Source organism: Melospiza georgiana, chromosome 20, assembly GCF_028018845.1.
Source record: "Melospiza georgiana isolate bMelGeo1 chromosome 20, bMelGeo1.pri, whole genome shotgun sequence".
NCBI classification, from domain to species: Eukaryota; Metazoa; Chordata; class Aves; order Passeriformes; family Passerellidae; genus Melospiza; species Melospiza georgiana.
In genome coordinates this window covers 1,140,314-1,161,964 of record NC_080449.1, presented here as the reverse complement: position 1 = coordinate 1,161,964, position 21,651 = coordinate 1,140,314, and the positions used below count along the sequence as shown (strand labels likewise).

Sequence of the window (21,651 nt, the reverse complement as noted above, 5' to 3'; positions counted from 1 at the left end):
GTGCAGCAGGGGTGGGGCAGAGCCCTGTCTATTCTTTATGCCCTGTGCAGGTGAGGAGAGCAGAGATGGAGCAGCTTTGGGAACACCTGGAATCCGGACAGGGTCCCTTCCCACCACGGCCGCGGGTTAAAACCCCTGCTCGACATTTCCATCCTTTTCTCTCTTGTCTAAAGACTGAGCCAGAACCCAAAAATACTTTTTGGGATGTTCTAAAGGGCTGCAGGTTTGAGACAGGAAGGAGGAGGAGGGTCCTGGTCAGATTGTTGAGCAGATGGTTGTTGTCTTTGCAGGATTTTCGGGTCTCTTCCAGTCCCTTGCCTAGAAGGACAAAGTGATCAATTGCTGCATTTCAGGACTGGTTCCCCCACAGCTGCCTTTGTAGGGGAGTTTCCAGTCAGTCCTGCTCTGAAAACCACCAAAGGCCGCCTCAGAGCCACTGCTTGGGCTCCCTTTGAGGTTTGTGCTTCTTGCAGGGCTGAGCAAACCACAAGCAGGCCTTTTTCCCCCACAGAATTCTCATCTTTGCCATATGTGAAAAACATGTTCTCTCTCCTGTGAAAATTTTTGAAGTTTAAAAAAGGACAATAGGAGGCAAGGACCATAGAACAAAGAGTAAAGGTTGTTATGGGCGGGTGCATTTTGGCACTCAGCCAAGAGCACACTGTTCTCTTCGGTGATACCTCTTAGATACCTTTTCCCTTACATCAGCCTGTTGCATATTCATCTACACTTTGTCATGGTTTTGGCCTGGCACAGAGCCAGTGCCCCCATGAGTATACCTTCTCCCTGGTGTCTGCTGTGAGAGTTGACCAGGAATAAGCAAAGCAGGCTCCAGCTTAAACATAAAGAAAACTTTATTACCTAAAGTACAAGAAAAGAAAAAAAAAAAAAAAAAAACTATAAGATAAAAAATTGAAAACCTTACAAAAATCACTTTCCTCCTTCCCACCACCAAAATTTCCCAATCCAATACATTCCCCCAAATCACCAACTGCCCAGTCTGGCACCACCCTTTAGAATACTCAAACTTCAGTCCATGAAGAGGAGAGGAGTCTTTCTTGCACCATAGGCTTCCCCTGGAAACACGTTCAAACCTCGTGTGCTTCCATGTCACTCGGAACCCCCTGGAAAAAGTCTTTTTGCCGCTTGTGACATCTTCTTTCCATGCCCAGTGCTCTCACCACTGTGCATGGACCAGAGTCACTTTTAGGGTTGTCTTTTAAGGATGCCTTGTCTCACTCCAAAAAGGCACAGTCTTTGCTTTGGGACATCTGTCCCCCCGATTTTTTTCCAACCACCTGGGGCCGAGGGGTACCCACAATGAACCCTCCTGGTTCTGAGGCACTGCCTCCCCCTAAGTGCAGTCTCTGTGTCACAGGAATAAAACTGAGTCTATGGCTACACAAGAAAAGTCCAGCCAAAAGGCCACTCCAATCATCTCTCTCTCCACTCAGCCAGCCTTCTCCACGTCCTTCGGGCCAGGTCCTTGGTTATCTCATCTCTCATCTCTCTTCTTATCCAGCTCTGAGAAGGATCAGCATTTTTGCGAGGTCCCAGTCATGAAAGAAAGGGGTTAAAAATTCAGTCTCTGCCTGTCCCAGAGCTCCGGCACTCCCACACTTGCTGCTGCTCCGGCCGGGCACCTCCTCCCTTGCTGCATTTCCCCCCTTTCTCCTCCTGGTCTGGCTGCTATCACATTCGTCGTCACCGGCTCTCCCTCTCTCTCCTGGGAGGGGGGTACTGCCCGATGTCTCCTGAGGCTCCTCCACCCTTCCATCCTCAAGGGCCTCCTCCCCCCCCATCTCTGTCCAGGCCCAGGCCTACCACATGGCTGCCCCTCCCCTGCCCAGCAGCAGCGGCTGGATGGGGGAGGGCGATCCGTCCTCTTTGCCTCGAAGTCCCAAGAGAGCCTCCCAGGGCCGAAGCTCTGGTTTTAACCCCTGTGTGTTCTCGGAGGTGTGTCTAAACCCAACTGGCCACATCAGGTGCCAATATCAAAATCTGAGCACCCATTGGTTTGACCACAGCATCCCAGAATTCCCACTTCTTCCTGGTCAAACCACCACACACTTATGCATAGAAAACTTTTTCCCCAAACTAATTTACATTCCAAGAATTGTTTAGCATGGCTCATCCTTGGATCCGCCTTTTTAGAGCATTATTCCTTGGTTGTGCTTTTAGCCGTTTCTTATCATCATCTTCATTTGTGGGCCTGGGTCCACACTGTCTTCGGGCGGTGAGTGCTGATGGTTGGCATATCTGTAGCAGGTGTCCTCATCCTGTGCTCATCAGATGTTATCCCATCCAAGCAGGCATTTGAACACAAGCATCCTTATATCAGCTATTTCACAAAGCTTAATTAACAACAGAAATAAATACTATATCTTTGTAACAAAGTTACTTTAACATTACAGATATAAATTCCATTTTAACATTTGTGAAAATCCAGTAATATATCTATGTATTTACAATACTTGGTGTGCTGGTTTGACCAGGAAGAAGTGGGAATTCTGGGATGCTGTGGTCAAACCAATGGGTGCTCAGATTTTGATATTAGCACCTGATGTGGCCAGTGGGGTTTGGACACACCTCCGAGAACACACAGGGGTTAAAAGCAGAGCTTCGTTCCTGAGAGTTTCTCTTGGGACTTTGAGGCAAAGAGGTCGGATCTCCCTCCCCCGTCCAGCTGCTGCTGCTGGGCGGGGGAGGGGCAGCCATGTGATAGGCCTGGGGCTGGACAGAGATGGGGGGGGTGAGGAGGCCCTTGAGGATGGAAGGGTGGAGGAGCACCAAGAGACATCGGGCAGCCAGCCCCCCCCACCAGGAGAGAGAGAGGGAGAGCCAGCGACGGAATGTGACAGCAGCCGGCCCAGGAGGAGAAGGGGGGAGTGCGGTGAGAAGGTGCCTGGCAGGGCAGTGTGGGAGTGCCGGAGCTCTCCGAGAGAATGAAATTTTTAACCCTTTCCTTACATGATTGAGACCTTGCAAAAATGCTGATCCTCCTGGAGCTAAATAAGAAGAGAGATAAGAGATGAGGTAACAAAGACTAGGCCCGAGGGAAGTGGAAAAGACTGGCTGAGTGTAGGGAGAGATGACGGAGTGGCCTTTTGGCTAGACTTTTCTTGTGTAGCCATAGACTGAACCATTCTTATTCCTTTGACACAGAGACTGCATTTAGAGGGAGGCAGTGCCTCAGAACCAGGAGGATTCAGTGTGGGTACCCCTCGGCCCCAGGGGGTGAAAAAAATTGGTGGGGACAGATGTCCCAAAAGAGAGACTGTGCCTTTTTTTGGAGTAAGACAAGGCATCCTTAAAAGACAACCCTAAAAGCAGCTCTAGTCCATGCACAGGGGTGAGAGCACTGGGCATGGAATGAAGATGTCACCATGGCAAAAGGACTTTCCAGGTGGTGCTGAGTGACATGGAAGCACATGAGGTTTCAGCGTGTTTCCAGGGGAAGCCTATGGTGCAAGAAAGACTACTCTCCTCTTCATGAACTGAAGATTGAATGTTCCAAAGGGTGGTGCCGTACTGGGAGTTAGTGATTTTGGAGAATGTATTGCATTAGGAAATTTGGTGGGGGGAGAGGAGGAAAGTGCTTTTGTAAGGTTTACATTTTTTTTTTCCGTTATAGTTTTTTCCCTCTTCTTTTCTTGTAGTTTAGTTAATAAAGTTTTCTTTATTCAAAGCTGGAGCTTGCTTTGCTTATTCCTAGTCACATCTCACAGCAGACACCAGAGAGAAGGTATTCTGGTAAGAACACTGGCTTTGTGCCAAGCCTAAACCATGACATTTGGTGAGAGGGACAAAGTGATCAATTGCTGCATTTCCGGACTGGTTGCATGACAGAGGCCCTGCACGGGGCCTTTCCAGCCAGCCCCACTCTTAAAACCATCAAAGGCACTCACAGAGCCACTGCTTGGGCTCCCTTTGGGGTTTGTGCTTCTTGCAGGGCTGAGCAAACCACAGGCAGGTCTTTTTCCCCCACAGAATTCTCACCTCTGAAGTAGCTCTAAAGCTGCCAGAATCAAAGCCAAGGGGACAGGAGGGACCCTCTGGTCCTGGCTACTACCTGGGGCTGGCCAGAGCAGGGCAGGGCAATGGCCATCCCTGTGCAGTGGGACTGGGCCATGGCTGGGCCCCACCCTTGGATGGCCACTGGCTTCAAGGAGCAGGAGTTTGGGAGCTCCTTCCTGCCCAGGGCTCCATTCCACAGCTGCCCTTGCTGGCTCAGATCCTGCAGGGGACGAGCAAGAATGGAGAAGTCTGGAAACACCAGGAGCTGCCATCCCCCAGGACAGGAGCCCCTTGTCCAGCATGTGTCCTCCCTGGGACAGGATCCCCCCAGGACAGAAGCCTCCTGTATGTGCCCCCCGCCAGGGTAGAACCCTCCTCCCATGTGACACTCAGCACAAACGGCCTCTTCCTTCTGCTACAGGAGAGAGAAAGTGAAAGTGTAGGCAGGGGGAAAGCTGACTCCTCCATCCCCCACAGCCTCCCCAGCCCTCCCTGCAGACCCCTCACCCCTGCTTCCCCCACCCTGGGCTTCCCCCAACACATTCCCTGCTCAGGAGCTCCCCAGGATCACCAAGGCATGAACTGGGAGGTTGTGAAATTGAGGGATAAAAGGAAGGAAATGGAAATGAAGAACGGGAAATGCCCCTGGAGATTGTGCTGGCACAGACCCAGAGCACCTCTGAATCCCCTCTTGTTGCCCCCCCAAATCACGGGCAACCCAGCAGGCAGCTCTAGCCCCTGAGTCTTCCCAAAATCTGAGGCACCCAGGGAAGGAGCTGTGACCCACATGCACATCCTGTCACAGTCCATCCCTGGCAAACTCATTCCCCTGGGAAGCTGACCATGGGACCCCCATTCCTTCTCTCTCCCCTTCCCTGGGACCCCCATACTAGAGCTGTCATTGCCCAGGATCTCCATGGCCCAAGACCCCATTCCCAAGGAACCCTCTCCCATTTATTCCTTCCCCTGAAATCCCCCTTTCTACTGGGACCTTAATTCTCCCAGGTCCCCCGATTCCCCCTGCACCCCATCCCTGGAACAAAAATCCCCTGATGAAGGATTTATTACTAATAAATTTATTACAATTAAATTTTTTTCTATATACCCTTTTAAACTTTTTAATCACTTTACCTTTCTCCTAGTCTCATTTCAAAACAAATAAGAAATAAATACTTTCTGATAAATGCACTAATAATTAACCAACACTAAACCCACAACATTAATTATTACATTAACTGAAATATCTCAAATTAGCAAACGAAAACCATGAAAACCAAATCCCTGAAGCCCATCTTCCCCTGGGACTCCCATCCCTGAGTCCCCCCAGCCCTGGGGACCCCCATTCCCATGGCACCCCAACCCCCGTGACTCCCCCTCCTCATGACCCCAATTCCCCATGGACCCATTCCCTGGACTCCCCATTCCCCTGGACACCCATCCCTGGCTCCCCAAACCCCCTGAGCCCCCCTGCTCCTGGGAAGCCCATGTCCCACCGACCCAGAGACAGCCTTGTCCCCAGCATGTCCCCACCCTGCCCAGAGCCTCTCACCAGCTTATGGCCACCCTGCTCCCACTAGGTGACACCTACACGTGGGGACGAGATGTGACCTCGCTTCCTTCCCCTTCATCCGAAGAGCCGCCAGCCAGGGGAGCGGTGGCCACAGCAGCGAGTGACAGCCAGTGCACATGGCTGGGGACATCAGGATGGCCGGGAAGGTGGCGCTGCTCCTGCGGAGTGAGTGCCCTGGGCACAGTACGCACTGGTAGTATCCCGGGGATGGGCGCTGGTGAGGCAGAGTGTGGTGGGGAGGGGGCACAGGGGAGCTGCAGGGTTCCCTGAGGTTCCCAATGCCAGAAGAGCCAGAGCATGAAGTGACCGGGGTCATGGGGTGGCCGTGGGGACAGGAGAGGGTGAACAGGGCTGGAGGGACAGGAATGTGGGCAGAGGCATCCTGGGGCTAGGGCAGCTGTGGGGACAGGGACACAGGGATGCAGGGATGCAGGGACAGGGAGAAGAAGACAAGCACAATGTGGATGGGCCATGGAGACAGAGGCCATGGGGCTGGCAGGGGAGACCTGTGCTAGCACAGTGTCTCCATAGCCCCTATGCCCATTCCACAGTGAGTGTGGCATAACTGTCCCCATGGTGCCACACTCACTGAGCCCTGTCCCTTCTCCCTTCCAGCCCAGACCCTTGGCCTCGCTGGTGAGTCCTCGGGGGATGCCATGGCCCAACCCCGCTGTCCCCAGCCCCACACTGGCCCTGGCAGACTGGTGACCTATGTCACCTGCAGGTGCCCAGACCACCCAGCTCCCGGTGGAGCCCCCCTGGAGGCCGGCGGTGCTGTGGGACCGGGTGACACTGACATGCCAGGGCTCGGGGAACACTGGTGTCACCACCTGGTACAAAGACGGGCAGCGCTGGAGGCAGGAGAGACACAACCGCCTCACTGTCACTGAGAAAGGCAACTACATGTGTGAGAGACCTGGCACTGGGCTCAGCCCTCCTGTGACAGTCTTAGATGGTGAGGGGGATTTGGATGTCCCTCTCCTGGCACCAACATTGACCCCGGGGCTCTGGGTGGGCTCTGCTCCATGGGTCACCTCCTGTGTGACCAGAGCCTGTCCCCTACTCTGGGGGCATCCCAGAGATCCCAATGCTGGCAGACCCTGTTTGTGGATTTGGGGACACCTGGTGTGCTGTGTGTGAGCCAATATGGGGGTTGCGATGGCATTGGGTCCCTCCAGGTCCCCGCAGTGTTAACAGGACCCCTGTGTCCCGCAGCCCAATTGGTGCTGCAGGTGCCAGCACAGGCACTGCTGGAGGGGGACACGGTGACACTGCACTGCCGGCGATGGTGGGACAACCCGGTCAGCTCAGTGTCCTTCTACCATGAGGAGAGGAAACTGCAGGAGCTCTGTGATGGGACTGAGCTGTCCCTGTCCCCTCTGCAGCTGCAACACAGCGGCCGCTACAGCTGCAGGGGCTGGCTGAAATCCACAGTATCACGAGGATGGGAGAAGTTGGAATCAGTGACAGTGACAGTGCATAGTGAGCATTCCACAACTGTCACAATAACCCCCCCACAGCCCGTCCCTAGTGACTCGGGCTCACAAATCTCCCTCCCCTCTCCTTTCCAGAGCTTTTTACGGCGCCAGTGCTGGAAGTTCACTCTGAGCCCACCAATGGTTCCCCCCTGACTCTCAGCTGCCTCAGCACCCCCAGCCCCCTGCGGCCCCTAGTCCCCCTCCTGCACCTGTGCTACCGGGACGGGCAGGTTCTGAGGGGCCCACAGGGATCCCCACAGCTGCTGGTGCCCGCTGTGGGGGTCTCCCACTCGGGGAATTACAGCTGCGAGGTGCGCTCAGAGGGGGGGACCGTGCGGAAGAGCAGTGCCTGGCTCCGTGTCACTGTGCGCAGTGAGTGCGGGGATGGGCACGGCTAGCCCTCACTGCCTCCTCGGGTGCCCTGCCTGGGTACCTCCATTACTACCCCATTCCCCCCATCCCTCACTGTGTCCATTCACCCATCTCTGAGTCAACCCCACCCCTCTCTGCTGTTTCCCTGCAGTCCCCAAGTCCCACCATACCCTCTCCATACCCGCACTGGGGTCCTCCCATCTTCCGCTCCACATGTCCCGTCATTAAACACCCCATCCTTCCTTGGGTACCTATCCAACACCCCTCCGCCAAGGCTCTGCACCACCTCTCCTCTCCCTCACTGGGATCTCCCTGCCCCTCCCTGACCTCCATCCAAGTCCCTCAATATCCCGTGGTGTCACCCCCTCCAGCAGGGGTTCCACCCTCGGGAGTGTCCCTGTCAGCGCAGCCTTGTGCTGAGCTGCACGGTGGCCACATGGACAGGTCACCTGTCCATTTCCTGGTACCCGGGAGGGCTCGGGGGCAACGCTTGGCACTAGCCCTGCCTGGAGCTGTACCACACTGGGGACTAGGACAGTGGCCACTACCAGTGCGGGGACAGCATGGCTGAGAGTGTCCCCCTGAATATCAGTGTCCTTTGTGAGTGGGGCCCTCAGACTGGGGGTGACCCCAACCACAGCATTCCCATCCCATCTTGCCAAGGTGCCAGCCCAGTCTGTGTCCCCACAGTGCCCGTGGCCAATGTCACCATCACCCTCAGTCCCCTGTCACATCAAGTGCATGCAGGTGACCTCATGACCCTGCGCTGCTCGGTGCAGGTGGGCTCAGCCCCTGTAACCTTCACCTGGCTGCACAATGGGCAGGAGGTGGCCCAGGGTCCCCTCCTGGATCTTGGAGCTGTTGATGTGGGACATTCGGGCACCTACCAGTGCACGGCCACCAACCAGCTGGACGGGCACCAGGCACACAGCCCAGAGCTGGCCCTGCAGGTGACAGAACACACACCCTGTGTCACAGGTGAGATAACACGTGCTCACCAGGGAGTGCAGGAACCCTAGGGTGATGGGTGATCCTGATGTGTCCCCCTCTGTTTCTTGCAGTGGCCGCAGGGTTTGAAGGGGCCCTTTTGTTCCTGCTCCTGCTCATAGGTTTCATTGTGGCCTGGCACCGGTGGCACCATGTGGGTGGGTGACAATGGGGGGACAGGGGTCATGTAGAGAGGTGGGAAGGATGCCAGGGAAGTGGGGCCATAGGGCAGCATGAAAAGCCCCTGACATGGGAGAGGCTGAGCCCCCAATGACCATGGCTCAGAGACCTGGGGAGCTGTTGGAGGGTCCTGCAGGGATGTTGGGGATTCTATCAGAGGTCCCAATCCCTGCCAGGCTCGGGGTTCTGGAGGTTAAGGGTGTTGGTGCAAGTGGGGTGGGTCAGGGATACTGGAGCGTCCTGGGGAGAATTGTGTGTCTGGTGGTGGTTCAGCATTCCCAAGGGTAAATGGGGGCCCCTAAGTCTCCAAAGTCACCCCTCCAGTTTTCCTTTGCAGATGCCAGGAATTACCAGGAAAGGTGAGTGCAGGCTCCAGCCATGATACACCTTTTATCCCATTCCCTTCCCATTCCCTTCCCCACACCCCCTTATTCCTGCAGGGCCCCCCAAGACCCACTGGCACCCCAAGTGGAGGATCCTCAGGCGACGTACATGGAGCTGCAAAGGCAACCGTGGGAACCCAGTAACATCTGTGACAATCTACACCAAAAGTTGTGATGCTCTGGGAAGCGGGAGGCACTGGTTGACACTGGGGGTGCTCCCTCCATGCCTCCTGTGGTAGCCCATCCTTCCAAGGGAGGTGCTCATGGGTTGGGGGAGGCTACACAGGGCACCCTCTGCTTCCGATTTCCTCTCCCAGTACCCCCAAGGTCTCCCCCATCCCTTTGCCGGTACCTGCAGGGGCTCCCCAGCCCCATCCAAGTGCCCAAGTACCCTCAGGGACTGCCCCATTCTCTCCCCGCAGTGCTTGCAGTACACCCAGGGCTTCCACATTCCCCCTCCTACTATCCCTATCCCATCCCGCTGTAAAAGGGGGAGTTGGGGAGGATTCTTGCTGAAAGGTTTCTCAAATGAAAATGAAACACAAACATGGCAATATTATATCTGAGAACTGTTTATTGATAAAGGAGGGTAAGGGTTATTATCGAAGGGGGAGAGAAGAGAGTAGAAAGGGAAAAGGATAGAGAGAGAAACAAAAGACAGGACAGTGTTACTGCAAGAAGCCCGGGCGCTCTGTGGGCATCAGCTGGGCAGATGGAGTGTGTGTGCTGCAAGCCAGGGCGAGCCCACATGGCTTTTGTGAGTGGCTGGGCGTGATTTCCAAGGACGGCACCTGCGTGTCTCTGGCATGGGCGAGCGATGGCTGCGGGCTGGCTGCTGCGGGGTGGCTGCGGGCTGGTGCTGCGGCACTGGTGGCTCTGGGCTGGCTGCTGCAGGCTGGGGCTGCGGTGGGCAGGTGCAGCAGGCTCAGTGCAGTGGGCAGCACGGGAAATGTGGCAGAGGCAGCGAGTGGGTGCAGGCAGCATCCGCTCTTTCGGGAAACAATGAAGGAATATCCAGGACGAGCAGGAATGAGCTGCCTCAGGAAAGCAATGAAGCAGGGAAGAACGAGTGCGGACAGGGAAGAAGGACCACCGGAGGAAAAGGCAGGGAGGGATGTGTCGATGATATTTTTGCCCGATGTCCAGGAGGAATGACGCATCTGACTCCATCTTATCAGAAGGCTTATTAAGTACATTAGTATACTATATTCTATATTATATTCCATTACATCTAAACTTAATCAGCCAAGCACTCAACTACACTCCACTGCGCACAATCTCATGACTGTCAGCCCACAGTCCCCACAAACACACACCTGGATTCAATTGGTCAGTGAATCAAAACACTCACACCACAATCCAATTAGCAATTCCCTTCAGGTAAACAATCTTCCACAATGCATTCCACGTGTGAACAACACAGGAGCAGAAAATGAGATGAGAATTTTTTGGATCATTCTTTGCTTCTCTCACTGCTTCTCTCAGTTTCAGAGAATGTGAATCCCACAGGAGAGGGGAGCCAAACTGACCCTCTGAGCGAGCCCCTGATCTCTGCAAGAAACCTAAAGAAAAACACTCCTGTTTTGTCACAGTTAGCTGCTTTTATTTGCAAAGGCCCCTCCCACAGCCTGAATTCCTGGGCATTTTTTCATAGATATTTTTCCTCGGGCATCTGTCCCACCAGCCAGTGGGGGTCACTCACAGCCCGATCACTGAAGCTTTCTCTCCCCTGATTCTCTGTTGTGTGAAGCCTTGCCAGGGACAGGGTTCCCAGCACATGTACAACGACAGAGTAATTTTTCACCTCAGGTGTAGCACATGTTGAGACATAAATCCAAATCAGATATGATCCTCTTAACCTCAGTGTGCTTAGTGGCTCTGCAGTCCCCATCCCAGTGCTCCCAATGAGGTGGCTTACTGGTGCCCATCCCAGTTCCAAGGGGCACAGGACGTGGTTCCCTGCTCCTGGGACAAAAATGCAGCTCTTTGGTTAAACTGGCAGAAATGGTGTTTCTTTGATCAGCTCTGTCAAGGAAGCTGAACAAGGGGAGACCTCCCTTGGAATGCAAAATACGACCCCTTTCTCTCTGAACTATTATAGCTTTGAAACTACAGGCCTTTTAGGCAAAGATGTGGGAACAGGAATAACAGTTCTTTACTGGTATGTATTGTGAGAAACAAGTTAATGGAAGTTGACTTTTACTGGATATTATATGAATTGATATTACATTATTGATTATACTGTTGAATAAATATTGCGATGTTGTTCAGATAGTGAAAAGTATTGTGGAGTGGCTGATGTTGTTGTTGTGGCCATCCAAGGGTGGGGCCCAGCCATGTCCTAGCCCCACTGCACAGGGATGGCCATTGCCCAGCCCTGCTCTGGCCAGCCCCAGGTGGCAGCCAGAACCTGAGTGTCCCTCCTTGACCCCTTGGCTTTGATTCTGGCAGCTTTAGAGCTGCTGCAGAGGTGAGAATTGTGTGGGTGGAAAAAGGCCTCCCTGTGGTTTGCTTAGCTCTGCAAGAAGCACAAAACCCAAAAGGAGCCCAAGCCGTGGCTCTGTGAGGGCCTCTGATGGTTTTCAGAGCAGGGCTGGCTGGAAATCGCCCCTTGCAGGGGCAGCTTTGAGAGAACCAGTCCAGAAATGCAGCAATTGATCATTTTGTCCCTTGCAGCAAGGGTCTGAGATAGCCCCAAAAGCCTTGCATATACCGCAACCATCTGTCAACAACCTGACCGGTTCCCTCCTCCTTCCGGCTTCAAACATGAAGCCCTTTAGAATGGCCTAGGAAGAGTGTTTGGCTTTTGGCTGTGGTTGCCAGACAAGAGGGAAAAGTGTGGAAATATCAAGCTGTGGCTCTGGCTGCAGCTGTGGTGGGGCTGTTGGGAGTGATCCTGTGTTGATTCCAGGTTTCCCCAAAGTTGCTCCATCCCTGCCCTCCTCACCTTAGTGAAAGCCTGAGGGATTGCAGGAATTGTGGTGTAAAGCTACCAGAGGTGCTGCTGTGGGCCCGAGATGAGCCTGAGATCAGGCGCTGCCTTCCTTCCATTCAGGATCATGGAGAGCGCTTGTGGGTGTTGGGTAGGGCGTGTGCCTGACCCTGGGACACTGCTACACTGCCAGTGGGCACTGGGATCCAACCTGCTGCCTTGGCAGCTTCTGCCCACTGCCGGTGGTGGTGTTGGGACCGATTGGTGCCCGTGAGTTTGCAAAAGGAGCGATTTCCCATCCTCCCTCCCGTCCGAGGCCGCCATGGCCCCTGAGGGGATGGAGCTGGACCGGGGCACCCACTGCTGGCCGGGAGTGCTCCCTGCAGCGCCCCCTGCTGGCTGCGGTTATAACTGCCACAAAAACCAACAGTGCTGAGTGGGAGGGAAAGTTCTGGGTTTGTGTTGTTTGTTCTGTTCTGGTTTATCAATTTCCCAGTAAAGAGCTGGGATTCCTTTTCCTTCACTTTGACCTGGAAGCAACATCATATTTGAAATTAGGAAAAGTTTCTGAGATGGCTTTCTTTCAATTCCAGGATTTTTTCCCCAGTTTCCTTGGCTGATATTTCTCATTTAAATGAGTTTCCAACTACTGGGTCCAGCGTGGAGGCGACAGTTACCCCATGAGCAGATAGGGTCAGGGACTTGGCTACCTCATGTTCTGGCTTGTAAGCCAGTTGGGTCACAAAGGGCCCTCTCCCCAGCTGGCACTTCTGGTCACCTGGCTACTCAGGAGCTAGCTTTGTCAAAGTGTCACGCTGTCCCCAGTGTGCCATGGCTGACAGATGATGGACGGACAGGGCCCTGTCTCACCAAAAACAAAGCCTGACCCACCCCTGCCACACACAGCTGTTCCAAAATGTCTCCAGACTTCAAATTTTTCCTGTCTTTGGCACCTCACCATGTGCCATGGCCTGATCCCAAATGCCCTGGGCAAATGGGATGCTCAGAAACATCCTCAGAGCCTTTGTGATATCCTGGTGTGGGGAACATGGCAGAGGAGGGGTTTGGGACAGGGGAGAAGAGAATCCAGAGCCTCCTGAAGGCCACTTTGGCCATCAGAGCAAGGAAGGTCCAGGGCTCTGCCCGATTCCTCTGGTGGAGGAAACGTGACGGGCGGGAAGTGTTCGAGTATTGGAAAAAAAGGCTCCCAATATTACCAGTTAGATTGTGCCTGGGCCAGTCTGACCCTCGCTGCTGGGCCAAAGGCAGCAACTGCGGTGTATCACCCCAGAGATACCTTAGCTTGCTGGTGGTTGCAGCTGGGCACTGAACAAGTCCAGGCTTGTAAGGAACCCCGTTACCTCAGGAGGGATAGCTTCAGGCGATGGTGAAGAGAAAAAGGAGATGGATTCTGCTGGAGGGTTTAATGTCCAGAGGTTTATTCCATGGTTACAGAGGTCTGAACAAGAGCAACTGCTCCAACAGAATCCAGACCGCATGGTCTGATGACCTTTTTAAGCTCAGGGACAGGGGGAGGGGAGGTACAGGTGAGCCACCAACCAGGTGAGAGGGGCAGGGTCTCAGGGGAAGATGACACCCAGACAGGCCAGTGACCCCTGGGCCTGAGTGGCATCCTTTGAACTTGTCCAACCACACGACGCCTTGCTGGAATGTTAAGTCTGAGTGACAGGACTCACTCAGCATGGGGGCAAGGGGGAAGGGAGAGAGGTATTGGCACACCTGGGAAAGTGACCTGGAAGGCCAAAATGGGACATTACAGCACACCACAACATTCGAGGATTGTTCTTTGTTGGTGGCTTCCCCTGGAAATCATTCCTTGTGTGACAATTTGGGCCCTAGACCTTGTTGCTGTTGCTGTTGATTTTTTTTCTTTCATTACTGATTCAGGAATTGTCAGACTTTTGGGATCTTTGTGCCTCCATGGGTTGTGGTAGGGAAAGGGGCAGCAGCCCATGGTTTTTGGTGGCAACCCAGAGCTGGAGAATCCCATTCCTAAAGCCCCACAAAGCTGAACAAACACCATCGCTGCCAGTTTAACCAAAAAGCTTCATTTTGGACTAAATAAGAAGGAAATGGGTCCTCTGTCCCCTGGCACTGGGAGGAGCCTGGCGAGCCATGGGTGTACTGGGAGCACTGGGAGGGGGAAAGGGGAGCACTGAGTGCCCTGTGCAGGCCCCCCTGACTCGTGGTCATCACCCCAGGCCGGATGGACCACCACGGGAGCCATGGGATGAGGACTTCCAGTGTCCCATATTGTCACAGCAGGTTCCCATGGATGTCACTGGTGTCCTGCAGTCGCCCATGTGGTCCTGGCAGCTCTGAGTGGGTCACCTGGGGGTCCTTGGGGGGGACAGTAAGAGACACCTGGCTTGGTGTGACACCCATGGATGACATGTCCGTGTCCCCACCCATCCCCCATACTCACCCCCTGTCCCCTCATGTCCAGCCCCCCCCCCCCAACCTGTAAGGGATAAGGGTGTTCTGGGGTGCTTCGTGGGGATAAGGGGGGGTCTGAGGGGTATCTGGGGAGGGGGTCAGGGAGAGTCATGGCTGGAACTCCCCACTCACCTGTCCTGGGATTTCCTGAGAACTACAAGAAAAAGAGGATGGGGTGATCATGGGGTCCCCTGGGCCCCAACTCCACCTGGGACATTTAAATGCCCACTGGAGCCCTGAGCCCCCACCAAACACTGATTTCTACTGGACTGCCAGGCCCCTGCACCCCAAAGCACCCCTGCGGAGCCCCAGAACACCTGAGGCACCCAGGTACTCCAACCCCCTTCCCAGGAACCCCGAACACCTGAGCACACTCAAGCCTCAAGGAACCCCAAGAATGGAATGCAGGGAAGCCTCCAAACTGCTTCAGGATCCCTGAAGAGCTCTCAACATCCCTGCACAACTCTCCAACACCTCCCTAAAAGCCCCCAGGAGATCCCAGTGTCACCCCAATATTCCTCAAGGCCCTTCATGGGACAGCCCAGGACCCTCCAAAAGACCCCCAAGCAAAGGTCACTTGGGGGCTCAGCTTCTTTCATATCTGAGGTTTTGGGTGATGCCCCAACTACCCCCCAGTGTGTGGGTCTTCCCCCTAGTTCCTGTAGGACCTTGTACCCGCTGCATTGTCCCCATCCCGGCGGTGCCACCAGTGACAGCCTGCGATGACAGCCAGGAGCAGGAGCAGGAACAGGAGGGTGCTGCTGACATTCACAGCCACTGCTGGGGACAGAGGGGGACACAATGGGGTCATCCTGAACTGCAGGAGTCCTGAACACCCTGGTGACCCCACCTGTGACCCCACGTGTGACCCAGGGTGAGCCAGGTGTCACCTCCAGGGCCAGCTCAATGCTGAGTGCCTGGAACACGCGGTGCCCGTCCTGTCCCAGCTGGTTGGTGGCCACGCACTGGTAGGTGCCCGAATGTCCCACATTGATGTCCCTGAGCTCCAGGAGGGGACCCCGGGCCACCTCCTGCCCATTGTGCAGCCAGGTGAAGGTGACAGGGGCTGAGCCCACCTGCACCCAGCAGCGCAGGTTCACACTGTCACCTGCACGCACCTGGTGTGACAGGGGGCCGGGAGTGATGGTGGCATTGGCCACGGGCACTGCAGGGACAGAGACGGTGCTGGCACCTGGTGAGGTGGGATGGGGGTGCTGTGGGTGGGGTCATCCCCAGCCCGAGGGTCCTGCTCACCCAGGACGGTGACATTCAGGGGGTCACTCTCGGCCATGCTGTTCCCGTCACTGACCCGGCACCGGTACTGGCCGCTGTCATTGTCCCCAATCTGGCGCAGCTCCAGGTGGGGGCTGGTGCCCAGTGGTGGCCCCAAGCCCTCCCGGTGCCAGGAGAAGGACAGGGGACCTGTCCCTATGGCCACTGCACAGCTCAGCACCAGGCTGTCCCCGAGTGCCACCTGTCCCCCAAGGGGCTGCGCTGACAGGGACACCCCCGAGGGCGGGAACCTGCGGGAGAGTGGGACACCAGGGGACAGTGAGGGACCCGGGGGTATGTCAAGGAGGGGCAGGTAAACTTCAGTGAGGGAGAGGGGGTGCAGAGATTGGGGGAGGGAGGCTTTAAAAGGAACCCCAAGGGATGATAAGGGGGTCAGGGAGGGAACACCTGGAGAGGGAGGTGGGCAACTCCAGGAAGGGTACGGGGACCATGGGGGGGGATGGTGAGACTTGAGCAATGTGCAGAGACCTCAGAGAGGGGTGGACGGGATGAGGGAGGGGACCCAACGAAGGATGGAGGGAAACACAAGCCAGGAATTAGGGGAGCTTAGTAGAGGCCCGGGGCAGCGATTGCAGGACACAGAAAATGCACCGGGGAAGGATGAGTGGACACATGTACGGACTGGGGGTCCCGAGGAGAGACCCGAGAAAGGACGGGGGGGGGCAGGGAGGGATCTGGAAAAGGTTGGGTGCCCCAGAGCAGGCATCAGGGAGGGCTGGGAGATGCCAGGCAGTGTGGGGGACCCGAGGCATCTGTGGGGGATACCCGTGCCGATCCCCACACTCACTGCACACCGTGACGCGGAGCCGGTTGCTGCTCTTCTGCACGGATCCCCCCTCGGAGTGCACCTCACAGCCATAATGCCCCGAGTGGGAGACCCCCACAGCGGGCACCAGCAGCTGCAGGGACTCCTGTGGGCCCCCCACCACCTGCCCGTCCCGGTAGAACACGTGCAGGAGGGGGGCTCGGGGCCGCAGGGGGCTGGGGGTGCTGAGGCAGCTGAGAGTCAGGGGGGACCTCTCCGTGAGCTCACGGGGACCCTCCAGCACCGGCACTGAGAAGAGCTCTGGGAAGGAGAGGAGAAGTGAGGACTGTGAGTCTGAGTGCACTGGGAAGTGGCTTTGGGGTTGTCAAGATATTTGAGTTCCAGCCGTGTGGGTGCTCACCATGCACTCTCACTGTCACTGGTGCTGACCGTGACTGCCAGGACCCCACCAAGCCCTCACATCTGTAGCGGCTGCTGTGTTGCAGTTGCAGAGGTGAAAGGGACAGCTTGTTCCCCCTGAGAGACCCCCTGAGATCCTACTCCTCCCGGTAAAATCGCACACTGGTGAGATGGTTGTCCTGCCGGCACCGGCAGCGCAGTGTCAAGGTGTCCCCCTCCAGCAGTGCCAGCGCTGGCACCTGCAGCACCAGCTGGTCTGTGGGACAGGAAGGTCACATCTCACTGATGAGACTGTTCTGAGGTGGGTGCCCATAGCACCGGGGACATGTGGGTGCTCTGTGGTGCTCTGGGGTGCGCTGGGATGTCCCTGTGTGCCGGGGACTGGCTCTTGTCACACGAGGAGTGTGAGGCCATCCACGGAGTGGAGCCCACCCATACCGCTCTGGGGCCCCCATGATCATTCAAGGTCTCCCCTCACCATCTAAGACTGTCAAGGGGGGGCTGCGCCCAGTGCCAGGTCTGTCACATGTGTAGGTGCCACTCTCGGTGACAGTGAGGCGGTCCTGTCCCTCCTGCCACCAACTCTGCCCGCCCTTGCACCAGGTGGTGGCACCAGCAGTCCCCGAGCCCTGGCAGGTCAGTGTCACCCGGTCCCACAGCACCGCTGGCCTCTAGGGGGGCTCCACCAGGAGCTGGGTGGTCTGGGAACCTGTGGGTGATAGGGGACACCAGCCTGCCAGGGCCAGTGTGGGGCTGGGGACAGCAGGGTGGGGACATGGCATCCCCTGAGAACTCACCAGCAAGGCCGAGGGTCTGGGCTGGAAGGGAGAAGGGACAGGGCTCAGTGGGGGTGTCACCATGGGGACAGAGGCACATGGGGTACAGGGTGTGGTGGCTGTCCCCAAAGTGTCCCCGTGGGGACAGATGCTCTTGTGGGAAAGTGTGTGGGTTGTCCCCAAAAGTCTGGACAGGCATGGGGACACGTCTGTGTCACAGCAACCCGTGTACCACATCCATGTGGCACAGACACCTTGGGAACAGGGACGCCGAGGCCACCCCGGGTTGAGGCCGAACATGCGGACACTGAGAACACCCCGGGCACGAGGACACCACGGACACAGCCCATGCTGGCCCACGTTGGCCCCACCTGCTCATGATCCCATCCCAGTGATCCTATCCCCATGGCCACATCCTCAGCGTTCTTGTCCCTGCATCCCAGTTACCTTGTCCCTTTCCCCGGAGCTGCCTGAGCCCAAAGGTGCCAGTCCCCACATTCCTGTCTCGACATCCCCATCACCAAATTCCTGCCCCCTCTTCCTGTCCCCAAAGCCACCCTACATCAACAATCACACCCAGTTCCACTGTGGGTAACATGGACTGGCTCTGCTGTCATTGGGGACCTCAGGGGACCCCACAGACCCCTGTGCCCACTTCCCTCCCCATTCCTGGGGTGTCAGGTCTGTGCCCAGGGCACTCACCCCACAGGGGCAGCGCCACCTTCCCGGCCATCCCGGTGTCCCCAGCCATGTGCACTGGCTGTCACTTGCTGCTGTGGCCACTGCTCCCCTGGCTGGCGGCTCTTCGGATGAAGGGGAAGGAAGCGAGGTCACGTCTTGACCTCATTCGTAGGTGGCCCTTGGTGGGGGCAGGGTGGGGACATGCTGGGGATAGGCTGGGGACGTGGGTAGGTGAGACAAAATGGGTCATGGGGTTCCCAGGGGTTGGGAATTTGGTGATTTTGGGGAGGCAGGAATGGGGTCACTGGTAAAAGGGGTCCAGAGGAGGGGGAATATCTGGCAATGGGGGTGCCATTGGAATGGGCGTCTCCATACCTGGGGTACTCAGGGATGGGAGTCCCAGGGAAATGTGGGCTCCAAGGATTTGAGTTCATGGGAGGGGAGAATGGTGGGTCCTAGGAAGATTTCAGGGGATGGAATGAATGGGAAGGTGTTCCTTGGGAATGGGGTGCTGGGCCATGGAGATCCTAGGGAATGTCAGTGTTGGGATGGGGGCTGCAGAGAGAGTGGGACATAAGGAATGGAGGTCCCATGTTTCTGTTCCTGGGGGAATGGGGGTGCCAGGGATGGGCAGTGGCTGGGTGAGCCCATGGGTTTCAGCTCCTTGCCTGGGTGCTTCAGATTTTGGGGTGACCCAGAGCCAGCGCCAGCCCCACATGGTGCCGGTGTCCAGGGTGTCACCCCAGACAGATTCTGAGCTGCTCTGGGTTTGTGTCCCCCAGCCTCCAGTGATTTTTCCCTCTCTTTATTCCATTTCCATCATTTTACCCCTCAATTTCACAACCCCCCAGTTTGTGCCTTGATGGTCCTTGGGGGCACCTGGAGCAGGGAACAGATTGGGGGAAGCCCAGGGTGGGGGAAGCAGGGATGAGGGGTCTGCAGGGAGGGGTGGGGAGGCTCTGAGGGGTGGGGGAGTGCAGCTTTTACCCCCAAACACTTTCACTTTCTGTCTCCCACAGAAGAAGGAAAAGGCCATTTGACACCTTTCTCACATGGGGGGGAAGGGTTCTGTCCTTTGGGGGCACATCCAGGGGGCTCCTGTCCTGGGGGGATCCTGTCCCGGGGGGACACATGCTGGGGAAGAGGGTCCTGTCCTGGAGCTTGGCAGCTTCAGAGGGGTCCAGACTTCTCCATTCTTGCTCGTCCCCTGCTGGATCTGAGCCAGCAAGAGCAGCTGGGGAATGGAACCCTGAGCAGGAAGGAGGCCCCAAACTCCTGCTCCTTGAAGCCAGTGGCCATCCAAGGGTGGGGCCCAGCCATGGCCCAGCCCCACTGCACAGGGATGGCCATTGCCCAGCCCTGCTCTGGCCAGCCCCAGGGGGCAGTCAGCACCTGAGGGTACCCATTGCCCCCTTGGCTTTGATTCTGGCAGCTTCAGAGCTGCAGCAGATGTGAGAATTCTGTGGGGGCAGAAAAGGGCTGCCTGTGGTTTGCACAGCTCTGCATGAAGCACACAACCCAAAGGGAGCCCAAGCAGTGGCTCTGTGAGGGCCTTTGATGGTTTTCAGAGCAGGGCTGGCTGGAAACCGCCCCTGCAGGGGCAGCTGTGGGGGAACCAGTCTGGAAATGCAGCAATTGATCATTTTGTGCTATTGCCCAAGGGACTGAGAGAGTCCCATAACTACTGCAAAGGCAACAACAATTGGGCTCCCTTTGGGTTTTTGTGCTGCTTTAAGGGATGAGGAAACCACAGGCAGGGCCTTTTCCACCCACAGAATTCTCACCTCTGCAGCAGCTCTAAAGCTGCCAGAATCAAAGCCAAGGGGGCAGAGGGGACCCTCAGATCCTGGCTGCCACCTGGGGCTGGGCAGAGCAAGGCTGGGCAATGGCCATCCCTGTGCAGTGGGGCTGGGCCATGGCTGGGCCCCAGCCTTGCATTGACAGGGGTCCCCAGGATGTGCCACCCCTGGGACAGGCACCCGGCCAGGAATGTGCAGGGACATTTCTGGAACTGCCACCCCTGGGAACAGGACCCCCCATTATATGATGTGTCACCCCTGAGGCAGGATCCCCCAGCTGAACTCCAGAGGAGAGACCTTAGAGCACAGAAGCCCCCTATATGTGGCCCCCCAGAAACAGAGAATGCCCCCTTTTCCCATCTGACTCTCAGCACAAACAGCCTCTTCCCTCTCCTCCAGGACAAAGAAAGTGAAAGTGTTGAGCAGGCACAGCCCAGCACCTCCATCCCCCAAAGCCTCCTCAGCCTTCCCTGCATCCCCTGCTCCCCATTTCCCCCCTCTCCTGGGTCCCCCAACCCGTTCCCTGCTCAGGTGCATCCCAGGATTTCTGAGCCAGGAACCGGGGGTGAGGGCATATAGCAAAAAGAAAGAAGAATAAGGAAAAAAGAGAAATAAAGAGAGGAAAAGGTCAGGGCCAGGTGAGGACACAAAGGCCGATATACCCAGGACCCCCATGCAATGCCTGGCCAGGAAACGAACACCGCAGGGGTGATTATGCGGGGCCTAGCCTCACCCCAAAATCTGAGGCACCCAGGGAAGGAGCTGTGACCCCCATGTTCCCCCCCCACATTGCCCAACCCTGGCCCATCCATTCCTCTGGGACCCCAAACTTGGAACCCAATTTCCTTCTGCCACCCCTTCCCAGAGACCCCCATCCCTGGACTGCAATTCCCCAGGATCTCCAACCCCAAGGAACACCATCCCAGTAATTCCAGTCCCTGGGACACCACTGCCCTTGGGGACCTTGATTCCCCCAGGACCACCATTCTCACAGGGTCCCCCTTTCCCCTGGCACCCCCATTTCATGATCACAAATCCCATTGTTCTGGGACCCTCCTCCCCAAGTCTGCGTCTACCCAACCCTTGGGACACCCATTTACCTGGGACCCCATCCCTGGGCACCCCATTCTCCTGGACACTCATCCCTGGCTCCCTACACAACCTTAGACTCCAAATTCTGGCAACATCATGTCCCCACCATGTCCCATTATCCCCCACCTTGTTCCCAGACTATGCAGCCTTGTCCCCAGCCTGTCCCCAGCTCGTAGGCACCCTACCCCCACCAAGGGCCACCTACACGTGGGGACAGACATGACCTCGCTTCCTTCCCCTTCATCCGAAGAGCCGCCAGCCAGGGGAGCAGTGGCCACAGCAGCGAGTGACAGCCAGTGCACATGGCTGGGGACACCGGGATGGCCGGGAAGGTGGCGCTGCTCCTGTGGGGTGAGTGCCCCGGGCATGGGCCTGACAGCCTGGGGATGGGCTGTGGTGAGGCAGAGACTGGTGGGGAGGGGGCACAGGGGGGCTGTGAGGTCCCCTGAGGTCCCCAATGGCAGCAGAG

The 21,651-nt window shown here is 56.6% G+C and overlaps 1 pseudogene; it reads right to left on the bottom strand.

The window, feature by feature from the left end:
- Nucleotides 1-15,028: 15,028 nt before the first annotated feature.
- Nucleotides 15,029-19,697, bottom strand: LOC131092016 (basement membrane-specific heparan sulfate proteoglycan core protein-like; annotated as a pseudogene).
- Between the last annotated feature and the right edge of the window lie 1,954 nt (nt 19,698-21,651).